This window comes from Ovis canadensis, chromosome 11 (assembly GCF_042477335.2).
Source record: "Ovis canadensis isolate MfBH-ARS-UI-01 breed Bighorn chromosome 11, ARS-UI_OviCan_v2, whole genome shotgun sequence".
Taxonomy (NCBI): Eukaryota; Metazoa; Chordata; class Mammalia; order Artiodactyla; family Bovidae; genus Ovis; species Ovis canadensis.
In genome coordinates, this window is record NC_091255.1 from 60,905,084 (window position 1) to 60,919,127 (window position 14,044).

A 14,044-nucleotide genomic window follows, 5' to 3' on the forward strand; every position below is an offset into this window, starting at 1 on the left:
GTTGGGAAGATCCACTGGAGAAGGGATAGACTACCCACTCCAGTATTTTTGGGCTTCCCTTGTGGCTCAGCTGGTAAAGAATCTGCCTGCAATGCAAGAGACCTGGGTTCGATCCCTGGGTTGGGAAGATCCCCTGGAGAAGGGAAAGGCTACCCACTCCAGTATTCTGGCCAGGAGAATTCCATGGGCTATATAGTCCACGGGGTAGCAAAGAGCTGGACACGATTGAGCGACTTTCACTTAATGTGTTAATTTATATACTACCTTTGTAGACTTATCCACTGCACTTTTTTAGTGGCTGCTCTAGGGAGGACTATATATATATATATATATAGTTATATTATATATATTATATATTGCATGTGCATATGTTTTTAAATGACTGAATGGGAAAAGTGCTATCTTTCATACACGGTGGGGGAGATGTCTTAGAATTTAGCTGTTGAGCACCTCAATGTCTAGAGTTTGAGGAGGTGTGGGGGGAAACTAGCCAAGGTGACTGAGAAGGCCCTGATTAAGGTGAGAAAGCCTACAAAAGAGAAAGGTTACGTTTTCCGCTGAGGTCAAACAAAAAGAGACTTTCTAGGGAAGTGAGTTAGTGGCTGTGTTCACGTTGCCAGAGGAGGGGTGTGTGTGATGGGGGCTGAGGATTGACCACTGTGTTTGGCCATGTTGGTGGGGGTTGGGAGGGAGTCACTGGTAATCTTGGCAGAAGTTTTTCTTGGCAGAAGAGTGAAGAAAGTTGTTTAGAGTTACTTGATGAGAGAATGAGAAGGGATGAAGTAGGAACAGCATGTAAAGACAACTCTTTTAAGAAATATTTCTTCAAAGGGGAGCAGAAAAGTAGTGCAGTTTCAAGGGAGATTTGCGTCAAGGGAGGGTTTTACTGTTGTTGTTGGGAGATACTTGTATTAATATTTAATGTTGTTGTTGGAAGATACTAGCATATTTATACTAATGGAATGACTCAGGGCAGGGTAAAAAAACACATAATCTAAAATATAAACCACACTTATGCATAGACATGTACTTATTAACAGTAATTATATTTTGATTGTGGGATCATGAATGATTTTTATATTTGTCTCTGGCTGAAAATCTATACTTTATACTTTTTTCCCTACAATAAGCTCATCTAATATTAAAAATAAAAAAGTGGAGTGGCAGAGATAATTAAATTCACCAAGAAAACCAGAGCTTTCTCATCTCTCTGAAAGCCTTTTTTTATTTTCGTATGAGCAAAGTATGTTTGCTCACGGCACAAACATTAAAACAGTATAGAAAAGTTAATAAGTAGAAACTAAAATCTCCCTGATTGACCCCCTCTCTTAATACCTAATTTCCACAGCTTAGCAGTAAAGTTGGTGGTGTGTATTTCAAGAAAATTTCACACACACACACACACACACACACACACACAGAGGCTTCCCTGGTGGCTCAGTAGTAAAGAATCTGCCTGCAATGCAGGAGACCTGGGTTTGATCCTTGGGTCAGGAAGATCCCCTGGAGGAAGGCATGGCAACCCACTCTAGTACCCTTGCCTAGAGAATTCCATGGACAGAGGAGCCTGACAAGTTGCAGTCCATAGGGTTGCACAGAGTCGGACACAACTGAAGTGACTAAGCAGAATGTATACATATATTTATGAATATCCCTTTCCCCCTGCATAAACAGGATTTTATATATATTGTTCTGGAACTTTCTTTGGAACCAGTGACCTATCGGCACATATGCAAGCATGCGTACTCAGTTGCTCTGTTGTGTCCGACTCTTTGTGACCCCATGGACTGTAACCCATCAGTCTCCTCTGTCCATGGCATTTTCCAGGTAAGAATGCTGGAGCCAGTTACCATTTCCTCCTCCAGGGGATATTCCTGACCTAGGAATTGAACACATTTCTCCTGCATTGACAAGTGAATTCTTTACCATTGAGCTCCCTGGGAAGCCTCTTTAGCACATATAGGTCTTCCTTGTTTAAAAAGAATGATTGTGGAAGATGCCATCATGCGGGCATTTCAAAATTTATTTCCTAGTGGGTGGACCCTCTCCCTCCCAGTGTATTTCCTGCTACTACAATAATATTCACTTAATTTATTATAAGTAAATGTTGGCTTACTTGTGAGAGTAAGTTAGTGGGATAGATCCCTGGAAAGGAACCGTTAAATCAAAAAGAATAAGCATTTTAAAACTAATGAGAATCACCAAATAGTCCTTCTGAAAGATTTTGCCAGTTTAGTCCATTTTCTGTGTATCATCTAGTATTGTATATTGTTAACTATTTTGCCAATTTGAAACTTAATAATGGTATCTTGATATTAGTTGAATTTCTTTATGAGTGAAGTTGAATATCTTTTCCTATGTTTAATGTTCATTTATATTTTTCAACTTCACTTTCACTTTCTATTTATGAAGGTGATCAATCTTGTTATCAGTTCAGTTCAGTCACTCAGTCGTGTCTGACTCTTTGCGACCCTGCGAACTGTAGCATGCCAGGCCTCCCTGTCCATCACCAACTCCTGGAGTCTATCCAAACCCATGTCCATCAAGTCGGTGATGCCATCCAACCATCTCATCCTCTGTCATCCCCTTTTCCTCCTGCCCTGAATCCCTCCCAGCATCACGGTCTTTTCAGATGAGTCAGCTCTTGGCATCAGGTGGCCAAAGTATTGGAGTTTCAGCTTCAACATCAGTCCTTCCAATGAACAACCAGGACTGATCTCCTTAAGGATGAACTGGTTGCAGTCCAAGGGACTCTCAAGAGTCTTCTCCAACACCACAGCTCAAAAGCATCAATTCTTCGGTGCTCAGCTTTCTTTATAGTCCACCTCTTAAATCCATACATGACCACTGGAAAAACCATAGCCTTGACTAGACGGACCTTTGTTGGCAAAGTAATGGCTCTGCTTTTTAATATGCTGTCCATGCTGGTCATAACTTTCCTTCCAAGGAGTAAGTGGCTTTTAATTTCATGGCTGCAATCACCGTCTGCAGCAATCTTGGAGCCCAGAAAAATAAAGTCTGCCACCGTTTCCACTGTTTCCCCATCTATTTGCCATGAAGTGATGGGACCAGATGCCATGATCTTAGTTTTCTGAATGTTGAGCTTTAAGCCAACTTTTTCAGTCTCCTCTTTCACTTTCATCAAGAGGCTTTTCAGTTCTTCTCCACTTTCTGCCATAAGGGTGGTGTCATCTGCATATCTGAGGTGATTGATATTTCTCCCAGCAATCTTGATTCCAGCTTATGCTTCCTCCAGCCCAGAGTTTCTCATGATGTACTCTGCATATAAGTTAAATAAGCAGGGTGACAATATACAGCCTTGACATACTCCTTTTCCTATTTGGAACCAGTCTGTTGTTCCCTGTCTAGTTCTAACTGTTGCTCTCTGACCTGCATACAGGTTTCTCAAGAGGCAGGTCAGGTGGTCTAGTATTTCCATCTCTTTCAGAATTTTCCACAGTTTATTGTGATCCACACAGTTAAAGGCTTTGACATAGTCAATAAAGCAGAAGTAGATATTTTTCTGGAACTCTCTTGCTTTTCCCATGATCCAGCGGATGTTGGCAATTTGATCTCTGGTTCCTCTGCCTTTTATAAAACCAGCTTGAACATCTGGAAGTTCATGGTTCACGTATTGCTGAAGCCTGGCTTGGAGAATTTTAAGCATTACTTCACTAGCGTGTGAGATGAGTGCAGTTGTGCGGTAGTTTGAACATTCTTTGGCATTGCCTTTCTTTGGGACTAGAGTGAAAACTGACCTTTTCCAGTCCTGTGGCCACTGCTGAGTCTTCCAAATTTGCTGGCATATTGAGTGCAGCACTTTCACAGCATCATCTTTCAGGATTTGAAATAGCTCAACTGGCATTCCATCACCTCCACTAGCTTTGTTCGTAGTGATGCTTCCTAAGGCCCACTTGACTTCACATTTCAGGATGTTTGGCTCTAGGTGAGTGATCACACCATCGTGATTATCTGGGTCGTGAAGATCTTTTTTGTGCAGCTCTTCTGTATAGTATTGCCACCTCTTCTTAATATCTTCTGCTTCTGTTAGGTCCCTACCATTCTGTCCTTTATTGAGCCCATCTTTGCATGAAATGTTCCCTTGGTATCTCTAATTTTCTTGAAGAGATCTCTAGTCTTTTCCATTCTATTGTTTTCCTCTATTTCTTTGCAGTGATCTCTGAGGAAGGCTTTCTTATCTCTCCTCGCTATTCTTCGGAACTCTGCATTCAAATGGGTATATCTTTCCTTTTCTCCTTGGCTTTTCGCTTCCCTTTTCATGGCTATTTGTAAGGCCTCCTCAGGCCTTACAAAAGCAAAAGCCATTTTGGTTTTTTGGATTTCTTTTTCTTGGGGATGGTCTTGATTCCTGTCTCCTGTACAATGTCACGAACCTCCATCCCTAGTTCATCAGGCACTCTGTCTATCAGATCCAGTCCCTTCAATCTACTTCTACTGTATAGTCATAAGGGATTTGATTTAGGTCATACCTGAATGGTCTAGTGGTTTTCTCCACTTTCTTCAATTTCAGTCTGAATTTGGCAATAAGGAGCTCATGATCCGAGCCACAGCCAGCTCCCGATCATGTTTTTGCTGACTGTATAGAGCTTCTCCATCTTTGGCTGCAAAGAATATAATCAATCTGATTTTGATGTTGACCATTTGATGAGGTCCATGTGTAGAGTCTTCTCTTGTGTTGTTGGAAGAGGGTGTTTGTTATGACCAGTGCGTTCTCTTGGCAGAACTCTATTTGCCTTTGCCCTGCTTGTTATATGTGATATAAATCTCTTCTCATTGTATAATTTTTCTTTTAACTTTGTTGATAGTATTTATTTTTCTGATACAGAAGTTTATCTTTTTGTCAAAACTCTTTTTCTTTTTTGGCTTCTGTGTTTTATGTAATATTAAGTATTCTCCACTGCAAGATTTTAAAATAATTCATTTTATTATTGTCATGAAAGTGACTTTCTCTCAGCTTTAAGCTCTGCATCCAGGGGAACAGTTTGAGCGGGGACAGGGAGGGGATGTGGCTTCACACAGCTGCATGTCACTTCACTTGGCCAGTGAAGCTATCAGGCCCCAGGCTTCCAGGACTCTTTTATAGCCACTCTTTCCAACCTCTCAAAGGGGTCAGAATGTTCAGGCTTCCAGTGTTCAGGTACCCATTTATTGGGTACCTTTAAGAAGTGGCCCACGCGCCAAAGCCTGTATGCAGGCTGAGTCTTACTGATGCCAGGAAACCTCTGAATGCTCAACCGTTGACTGTAACCTTCTGAGCTTTGGGCCTGTCTTATCCATGCCTCATAGTTTTTCCCTGAATTACAGAAGCAGATAATTTTAGAACCAAGAGAAACCCTAGAGATCATCTAAGTCAGAGTCAATTTTATAGTCAGAGAAACAAGTAAAGTCAAGGATGTGTTGATAGGAAGTGACAGGCCAGGTCTCTTTGGACCAAGCGCTGACCCCTCGCCGCTCATATCCTCTCTGAATCAGTTTCCTTGAAGGCTCCCCGAGGATGCTCCTGAGCATCCTGCAGCTTATCACCCATGCTCATTAGACAGAGACGGATGGTAGTGGGTGCTTTATGAACCCCTGGGGATGAGTCTTTGTAGGCCCAGAAGGTCCACTTTGGACATGAATTTGAGCCTGTCTTAGGGAAGAGCAATGGCAACAGACTCCAGGTCCCCTGAAATGGAACACAGGGGGATACAAGATGGAAGTAGGGTTTACTCTGCTACTGGCTCTTGGGGACCTGCAGGGAGGGGTGGGACAGCACCCCCAGCCACTTGCCAGTGGTTTTGATGACAAAGGGGGCAGGGGCTGAGCCATGGTCAAGCACAGGGGAATCTGTGGTTCTTCACAGGCCAGTGTTCAGAAACCACAGGAGAGGCATTTGTTCTGGACTCTGGGACTCCCGTGGTCAGTCCTCCCTGCCTCCAATGGATGCCTGAAGCCAGGAAAGCTAGGTAAGCTCCACATCGAAGAAGCTGAGCCACCAAATACTATGGGAGATAGGTTAAGAGCAGCGGTAAGCTGGGGCTGGTCTTTGGGTTATTTTATGAAGGTTTAGGTGCTTGAATAGGGGTTCCAGACTGGTATGGGGATCTGTTTTAACAGGAAACTAAGTGGGAGAGACAATGAAAGAAAGAAAATTGCAGACTTAGGGTTCTTTTCTTCCAAGGGTAAGCGTGTCAGGGGACACCGGCTCTGGGAAATTTCCAGTCGGAAGGGTCAGAAGGATGAGAGGAGCCTCACGATGTAAAATCCTGCTGACCCTCCTGGCACTTGGTTCATTTTAATTACAATTATAAAGCATGTCCAAACTCTAGCCCCTGACATGTGAAGCAGATAGAATCACTTACAATAAAAAAAAAAAAAATCACTCTGAAGGCAGATGCTAGCATTTGCCTGGTCTGGAATTTGACCAGGCGCCTCCTCTGAGCTCCATGTTGCAAGTATTGGCCTCTGCACTTCTTGGCTGATGGCTCTGGTGCCACGCAGCCATGGGCTACCCACTGGGCATGTAGGACCAGGCACCCTTGGGCTGGAGCTGCTGTGGTCTCTGCCTGCCTTGATCCACGTGGTCTGCATGTCGCTTCATTCCACAGGTGCCGTGTGCCCACCTCTCAGGGCGGGAATGGTGTTGGATGGGCCGCACCGATTCAAGAAGGTCCGTATCCTTTACTGTGGCTTCCCTGAGCAGAGACGGGGCAAGATGTGCTCTGTGTCCTGGGGGGGCAAACTCAACTGGGAGGCTCTGAGCCCCCATGTGCAGCAGCTATGGGCTCTGTCCTCCAAGTGTAGTGTCTGCAGGACACATATCCAACAGGGAGAATAGGTCAGCGGAAAGGCAAGACCGGGGTGTGTGAGTGTGTGTGTGTGTGTGTGTGTGTGTGTGTATATGTATATGTAATGTGTTGTCTTCAAGCCCAGCTCCACTCCATTAGCAGGTGCCAATGAACTATCTTTCAGATTAAGCTGGATGAGTTGAGTTTCTATCACTTGCTCCCCAAATGTTTTGACTCTTTGCCTTGTATCTGAGGAGTGGGTGGGAATTCCTCATCTCCATGGCTAGCCCAAGCTCTCACCTGGAGTTTCTGCACCCCGCTCCCCACCTCACCGGTTCCCACTGGGAAACTATTTTTTCTCCATCAGGGAATAAGTTGAGCTCACCCACCTCTTCCCCATCCCCTCCCCTTCTCAGGGCTTCACGGGTCCTGCAGGCCTTGCCTTGGGTTGGCTGAGCTGGTCTCCTGGCCTGCAGTTGCCCCCACGGATGCAGCACAGCCAATGGGATGTGACCCTGAGCTTGTCTGCTGGGCAGTGACTGACTCCTAGCCCGGGCGCCCCCGCCGCCAGCCAGCCTCCAGAAAGGGCCCCCAGTGGTCAAGCCTCAGCTGCTGCTCAGTCTGGAGGCCGTGTCCTGGCACCTGGATGAGGGCGTGGGGTGCGGCTCCTCCAGGAGCAGCTCTCAGAGGAACCTGTGGGTGGTCCCGGGTGGCACTGTGGTGACAAGGCTGAGTGGCTCCTGAAAGGTCCAGACATGTGTCTTGAGGACGTAGTAGAAGTGTTTGTATCTCTTCTCGCTTCCGCCAAGAGACATAACAGTGTTTAGCTCATGTGTTCCAAGGGGTGCAAGACTCTGAACCCTCTCACTCAGGTGGGTACCTTGGCCAACAAGGGCTCTGGGTTACGGAAAGGTGGGGCAAATGCAGGCAGATATGGGGCCACAGAAACTGAATATGACTTCCAACTTGCTATAGCAGTGCCCAAGGTCCCTGTGGAGGGTTGTTATTAGGACCTCGCCCTCTGACCATGCCCAGCTTCTCTCCCTCTCCTCTGGCTTCCAGGGACAGCGTAGCCTCCGGCCATGTCCAGCCTCTCCTCCTAGCTTGTGTGGATTCCATCCAGTGTAAGCCCCATGGCAAAGAACCCATCCACGACGAATCAAGGCCGTCCATGCTTTCAAATATTAAATCTGTTCAGAATATTAAATAATTTCCTCTTCAATGATCCCAGTAAATTTAATTAGTGCTTGTTCTCCCGATAGAGTTGTCTCCTGGTTTCAGAGATGTTGCAGTCACGAGTACGGGGGCTCAGATTCCGACAGTGTGCACGGCTGGACGGTCTCCCCCGACAGCCACCCCCAGGGGCAGGTGTCCTAGTTCATCAGCGGCCACATCCCTATGGCTGGGTGGGAGGTGGGCAGGAGACATGAGCACTGTCCTCTGCAGGCCGTCCATCCTCTGAGAAGGGGTCCAAGTGGAGTTTGGGTACCAAAAGCCCTTACTGGTTGTGAGGCTATAAAAAGACCGTGGCCCCCATCGTGGGGCTTTTTCTCTCTGGCTCCCTTAGATCAGATGTTCTGGGAGAAGCCAGCTTCTGAGACCAAGGCCAGCTTTCTGAGTCTGGGTTATTGAGACTCATTTTCCTTATCTGTAATTTGGGGGCAGTAACACCGACCTCAAGTCATTATTTCAAAGGTTAAATGAGGAAATTGCATGTTGGGTGTGTAGCCCACAGTAGGAATTCAATAAAAATTAATTTTCTTTTATTGCTCTCATGAATCATGAGCTTCAAAAATATTTATTGTGTAATAATGATTAAACTTCCAGAACTTCAGTTCAAAATAATAAACCCAAGAGGGAGCTCCTCCTGCAAGGACCCAGAGAAAGGGCTAGATTGTGTTGCCAAGATGGTCCGTGAGCTCCAAAGAGACACGGGGAACTCCTGACGGCTTGATACCAGCAAGTCAACTCAAAACTTAATTGAAAAGGAAAGTCAAGAGGTTGACCATGGTATTCCCTCAGCTTCTTGGTCAAAGGCATGGGGACCTTTCACTCCCACAGGTGGAGCCTTGCCTTTATCAGGAACTGTCCTGATTCTTCCTCCTGCTTCAAGCTGGTGCACTGGCAGACAAACTGCCTCTTTAACACTTCTCATCAAAACGTAGAAATACTCCTTATACTTTTCCTGGTTACAAATATGATTGAGATCCAACATAGAAAACTTAGAATATACAATGAAGTTCAAAAAAGAACAATTAAAAAGTTACCCATTGTTCATCTGTATAGAGGGAATCACTTCCAGCCAAGAGAGTGTGTCCCTCCAGCCTGTTCCAGGGCCTGGAGAGTGTAAGCGGCATTGTATTGTACACTGTTTTAGAAATCTTTCCATTCAAAGCCTTATGAGCACTTTGCGGTGGCACTGAATATTCTTCTACGGAAGGATTTTTAATGAGTGCACAAATTATTTACCAAGCACCCAGGAGTTGCATATTCAGTTTGTTTTCAGTCCTTTGATGTCATAAGCAATGCTGCAAATGTTCTGGTACATAAATCTTCCAAAATAAATCTTTGTGTTTGTTCCCAAGTTTATCCTTAGGGTGAATTCCTACAAGTTGAATTGCTGAGTTAAAGGTTAAACACATTTTGGAAGCTTTTGATCCAAGTACCAATCTGCCCTCCAGACAGACGCCCCCTTCAACCCCACCAGCTAGTGCAGGAGAGGGTCACTTCCCAGCAGAAGCACGGAATGCTATCAGCAGTTTCAAAATCCGGCGGGTGGAGAAGTGGAAGTGTGTTTTTGTTTTGATTAGCGTTGCTTTGGTGGCTGGTGAGATTAGACACTTTCTGTGCTTTGGGGTCCTTTTAAAGTCTTCTTTGTGAGTTGCCTCTTCAAGCCCCCTCCTGTTGCGGTCTCATCCAGCATATGTGTCCCCATCTTTGGTGTTTAAAGATGGTGTTGGAGGTGAAGACAGCCATGTTAACATGTGGGAGTGTGGATGAAAATACTGATAGAGGATGGCAAGGCCACTCCGTGGGTGGAGTGTTTCTTCATGTTTTTCTCAAATCGCTTACCATGTGACATTGTCATTGCGCTGTTTACCCTTCTGCCTCCCCAAATTAGCACCCAGTGCCTGGAGGGCTGCATCAGATCCTCTTCATGCCTGTGAGCCACTGTCTGACCAAGAGCTGGGCCCTAGGAAGGTGCTCAAGGAGTACATGTTGGATAAATGAATGCATGACGAATTACTGTCTTTGGGTAAATGGCAAAGTTGTTCATGAAGGCAGCTTAAGACTGCCTGTCCCTTCATGTGACACTTTTGGAACATCCCTGAGTGTTAAGTGGGCAAGCCAAGAAGATGAGGACAGTATGACAGTCCTATTCAAAACGCGCCAATGCTTTGGAGCAAGAATAGTAGGAAAAATTTGCATTTTATTCATTTAGCATCAAAAAGCACAGGGTTGGGGGAAAAAGAAGTGGCTGCTTGGTGGGCACAGGGTCTCCTTTTGGGGTGATGGAAATGTTTTGGAACTAGATAGGGGTTATTTTTGCACAATATTGTGAATGTGCTAAATAGCACTGAACTGCACACTTTAAAATGGCTAATTCTAGGTTATGTGAAATTCATCTTAGTTTAAAAAAAAAGCACAAGGTTTTCCTGGCTGTTCCCTGCTCCCGGCCACTTCAGCCTGATATGTGGTGTGTCACGACTGCCAAAGGTTCTGCTGTCTTGCAGTGCAGCAGGAAGTTGCATTGGTGCACCGGGCCCTTGGTTTGTTGTGTTAGCCCTGAAGTCACAGAATAGAATAGGTCTCACTGTCCAGGGGAGTTGGCAGGGAGACGGGTGGGGAGTGAGCTGGGTTTGCAGAAAGCTGAACAGAGGGCGCATCTGGGTCAAGGGTCAGTGTGGGGTCCAAAGTAATTGGCCAAGGTTGGTTGACCATCCATAGGCCTGATCTTGTGTGGGGGCAGAGGAGGACCCTCCTGGTAGGGAGCAGCCACAGCCTGGCCAAGGAAAGGTCAACACTCCATTTGGAGTTGGGCTTCCCCAGCAGAGCAGGAAGAGGCAAGTGTGTGGGGGTTTCTAAATGCTCAAAAGATCCCTTTCCTGGGGACTGGGTATTGTGAGGACCCTGAAACAGGGGAGCTGGCCTGAGAACAAGGCTCCTTCTATTGATCTGCTGCTGAGGGGTGGTTAATTGAGGGATGGAGGGGTCATTGTTTGACTTTGAAATTTTGGAGCTTGAGAGCCATACCCTCCCTTCTTCGATGCCCTTCCCCCTTGCCAGGTGGGACTTGGCCATGAATCTCCCGGAAGCAGGGAGGAGACAGGATGGAAGGAGGCACAAGAGCTATTTTGGAAAAGAATGAGCTTCCAGAGGGGGAGGTAGAGGAGGAAGATCTCTTGAAACAATAGGCAGCTCACCTCTCTTCCTGCCCCTGCTCTCCTTTGGGCACCGGCACTGCTGAGCTGGTCTGGGGCAGCCAGGCTGCTTCGGACAGAACTGTAGGCTCCCACTCCTGGAGATGGACTGAGGGTCATGAGGTTTGTCCCCGCACATTAGCACAGAAGCAAACCAAGCCCTGAAGATGCCCACGGCAGGTCCCCATCACACAGGCGGCCAGGCTGAGCTGGGCACCCAGGCCCTCTGGCCTCTGGTCTTGGATTGTCCTCCCCACCAAGGGAGCCAGCCATCTTGTTTCTCAAGAACCGGCCAAGTGGGTGAGGGGGCCCGTGGCCGTAGGGCCATGCTCGGTGAACAGCCCCCGGGGGGTTTTGTGTCTCATTTTCAATGTTCATCTTATTTTGGTAGAAATCTGTCCTAGACATCCCAGGGGGCTGACTGTCCTGAATATGCACACATGGGGGCTCTGGTCCAAGGATTTGGGTACACTGGGCCATTTATTGCCACTGTTGGGAACAAAACAAGAGGCCCAGCCTGGCAGCAGGGGTGCTCCCCTGGATGGGCCAAGAGACCGGGTCTGCTGGGCAGCAGTGGAAGACCTGTGGCCCCAGGGTTGGCATGCCCCACAAAGGCGTCAAAAGTGACATCTGCCCAGCCTACCTCTCAACTTCACTTGGAGATTCGATGCTGGATGGAGACAAAAGCAGCTGTAGTTAGGATGTAGATGGGGCTGAGTAGGGAGGGGAAGGAGGAGTGAGAGGTATGGCTGAATTGCAGGACTGGGAACTCTGACTGTTAGGAGAGACAGGAACATCAACAGGGTGTGTGGGCTGAACTGTCCCCCAGATTCACATGTTGAAGCCCTAACCCCTAGCACCTTGGGACATGCCTGTGTTTGGAGGTGGGATCTCTAGAGAGGCAGTTAGGTTAAACTGAGTTCATATGGATGGGCCCTAATCCAACATGACTGGTGTCCTTATCAGAAGAATGATCACGTGGGGAAACAGGGGGAAGAAACCAGCCTGTCAGCACCTTGACCTTGGCCTGCCGCCTCCAGTGTCTGTGCTGCTTCATTTTGGTGAACCAGGGCCACTAACACAGGGGCAGGAGTGCAATGTGGGCAGCCCTCCCCAGGATGGGCGCCTTGTCCGGAGTCCACTGGAGCTGGGGGGCAGGCAGCTTGCATCCTGCTGTTGCTCTGGTCAGGCAGAGGGCCTCGGAACTGGGGATCTGGCTGGTGGTGGTGACCGGCATCACCTTTGTTGTTGGGGACGCAATCAGGCATGTTTGTACAGGACCATGTGTATGGGACATGGAGATAACACAGTGCCCTGAGGTCTCTGGGAGGAAGCATGGAAATTAAGCCACAGTGTAAAACTGTCAGGTTCTAAGAGGCCTACGATCCACCTGCAGTTTTCTCTCCTCTGTTATTTATTCTTCTGCCTCCTCTGGGTGACTCCCAAGCCACATCATTAACACATGCCCTGACCTGTAGGATGTATGTGCCATCACATATTTGCCAGAAGCCATGTGTCAGCAGCCAGCACCTCATGGGGACTGCAGCCTTTCCTGCCTATGTGAGCTTTCAGTGACTGGGGAGGGGGTGGGCTGCCTTTGGTTTCTAGAGGACATCGATTGGGTCATGTCCCAGTGAAACTGATGTCATTTCAGCTACCCCAACAACTGTCAACTCAGTTCACAGACTCAACAGAAAATTTAAAAATTGTAAGTGAGGTGATGGACATGAACTAAATTACTTGGCAATTACTACAATATATACATATATCAGATTATTATGTAGTACACCCTAAACTAATACAATGTTATATCAATTTTATCTTAACAGAACCGGAAGAAAAAAGTTTATGGAAACAGTAAAGTTCTGCATTTTCCATTAAGGCACTCAGTAGATTCCAAACTTTAATGATAAAAGCCATCCAAAGTGATTCAGTGAAGTGTTCTTTCTAAATATGTTAGTTACTGAGATTATTTAATAGCGGTACCCTGGAAATGTACATTCTCACGGCAAGCTACCCACTCAGGTGTGTGGGAGGGCACTGTATTCAGTTACTCATGGGTCTGGACCAGGCTTTCCTATCCTGCTTTCAGCCCAGGGATGATGCAGACTAAAGGTGAAAAGTTGGACTGAGGGCGCACTCGAATTCAGCGCAACTTCATCTTAACTATTCAATAATGTGTGAAGACGGCAGAATCAACATAGACGACCATTTGGATTCAATTTAACAGAAGTGAGTCGAAACCCCCACCCTCACCTGTTTGCGCACACGCACAGAAACCATGCGGAGGAAACAGACTGGGAACGAGGCAGCCTGTGCTGTAGCGACGGTTAGGACATCTCAGTGGAAACCCCGTGTCTGAAGCGGCGAATTACTGTCCTCTTTGCCACCCCGCTGTGGTGGGACTGGTGCCGGGACTTGTGCAAAATCCCGAGATTCAGCAGGACCATGACCGCAGCAGAGTCCGCGTCCCTCTTGAGAGGAGGGTTTTCCTGCAGTGCAGGCTCTCCCCTAATGGGGAGGCCGTCATGGGAGGTGGGGAGCGCACCGCCATGGCAGTGCCTAGGCAGAGCTGGGGATGCTGTATCTGGGTGCTGTAACAGAGAGAGAGATGGGCTGGACCAGATGACAGCCAACACCTGTCTGCTCTGAAGCTCGTCTGATTTCATTATTAATTCCCCCAGAGTGGGTTGAATAACATCCTCCCAAATTCATGCCCATCCAGACCGTAGAATAGGTCCTTATTTGGAAACAGTGTGTTTGCAGATGCAATTATTGAATAGTTAAGATGAAGTTGTGCTGAATTCAAGTGTGCCCTCAATCCGATGGGTGAGA

At 47.0% G+C, this 14,044-nt stretch overlaps 1 long non-coding RNA gene across 3 annotated transcripts in view; it reads left to right on the plus strand.

Moving 5' to 3' along the window:
• LOC138415352 (uncharacterized) overlaps positions 1–14,044 on the plus strand; it is a 121,139-nt gene that overhangs the window by 105,532 nt on the left and 1,563 nt on the right. For all 3 annotated transcript variants that reach the window (XR_011247192.1, XR_011247193.1, XR_011247194.1), the window contains exons 5-7: positions 5,864–5,966; positions 6,609–6,670; positions 13,039–13,234. This is a non-coding gene — a long non-coding RNA (uncharacterized lncRNA). The remainder of the gene's footprint in view (positions 1–5,863; positions 5,967–6,608; positions 6,671–13,038; positions 13,235–14,044) is intronic.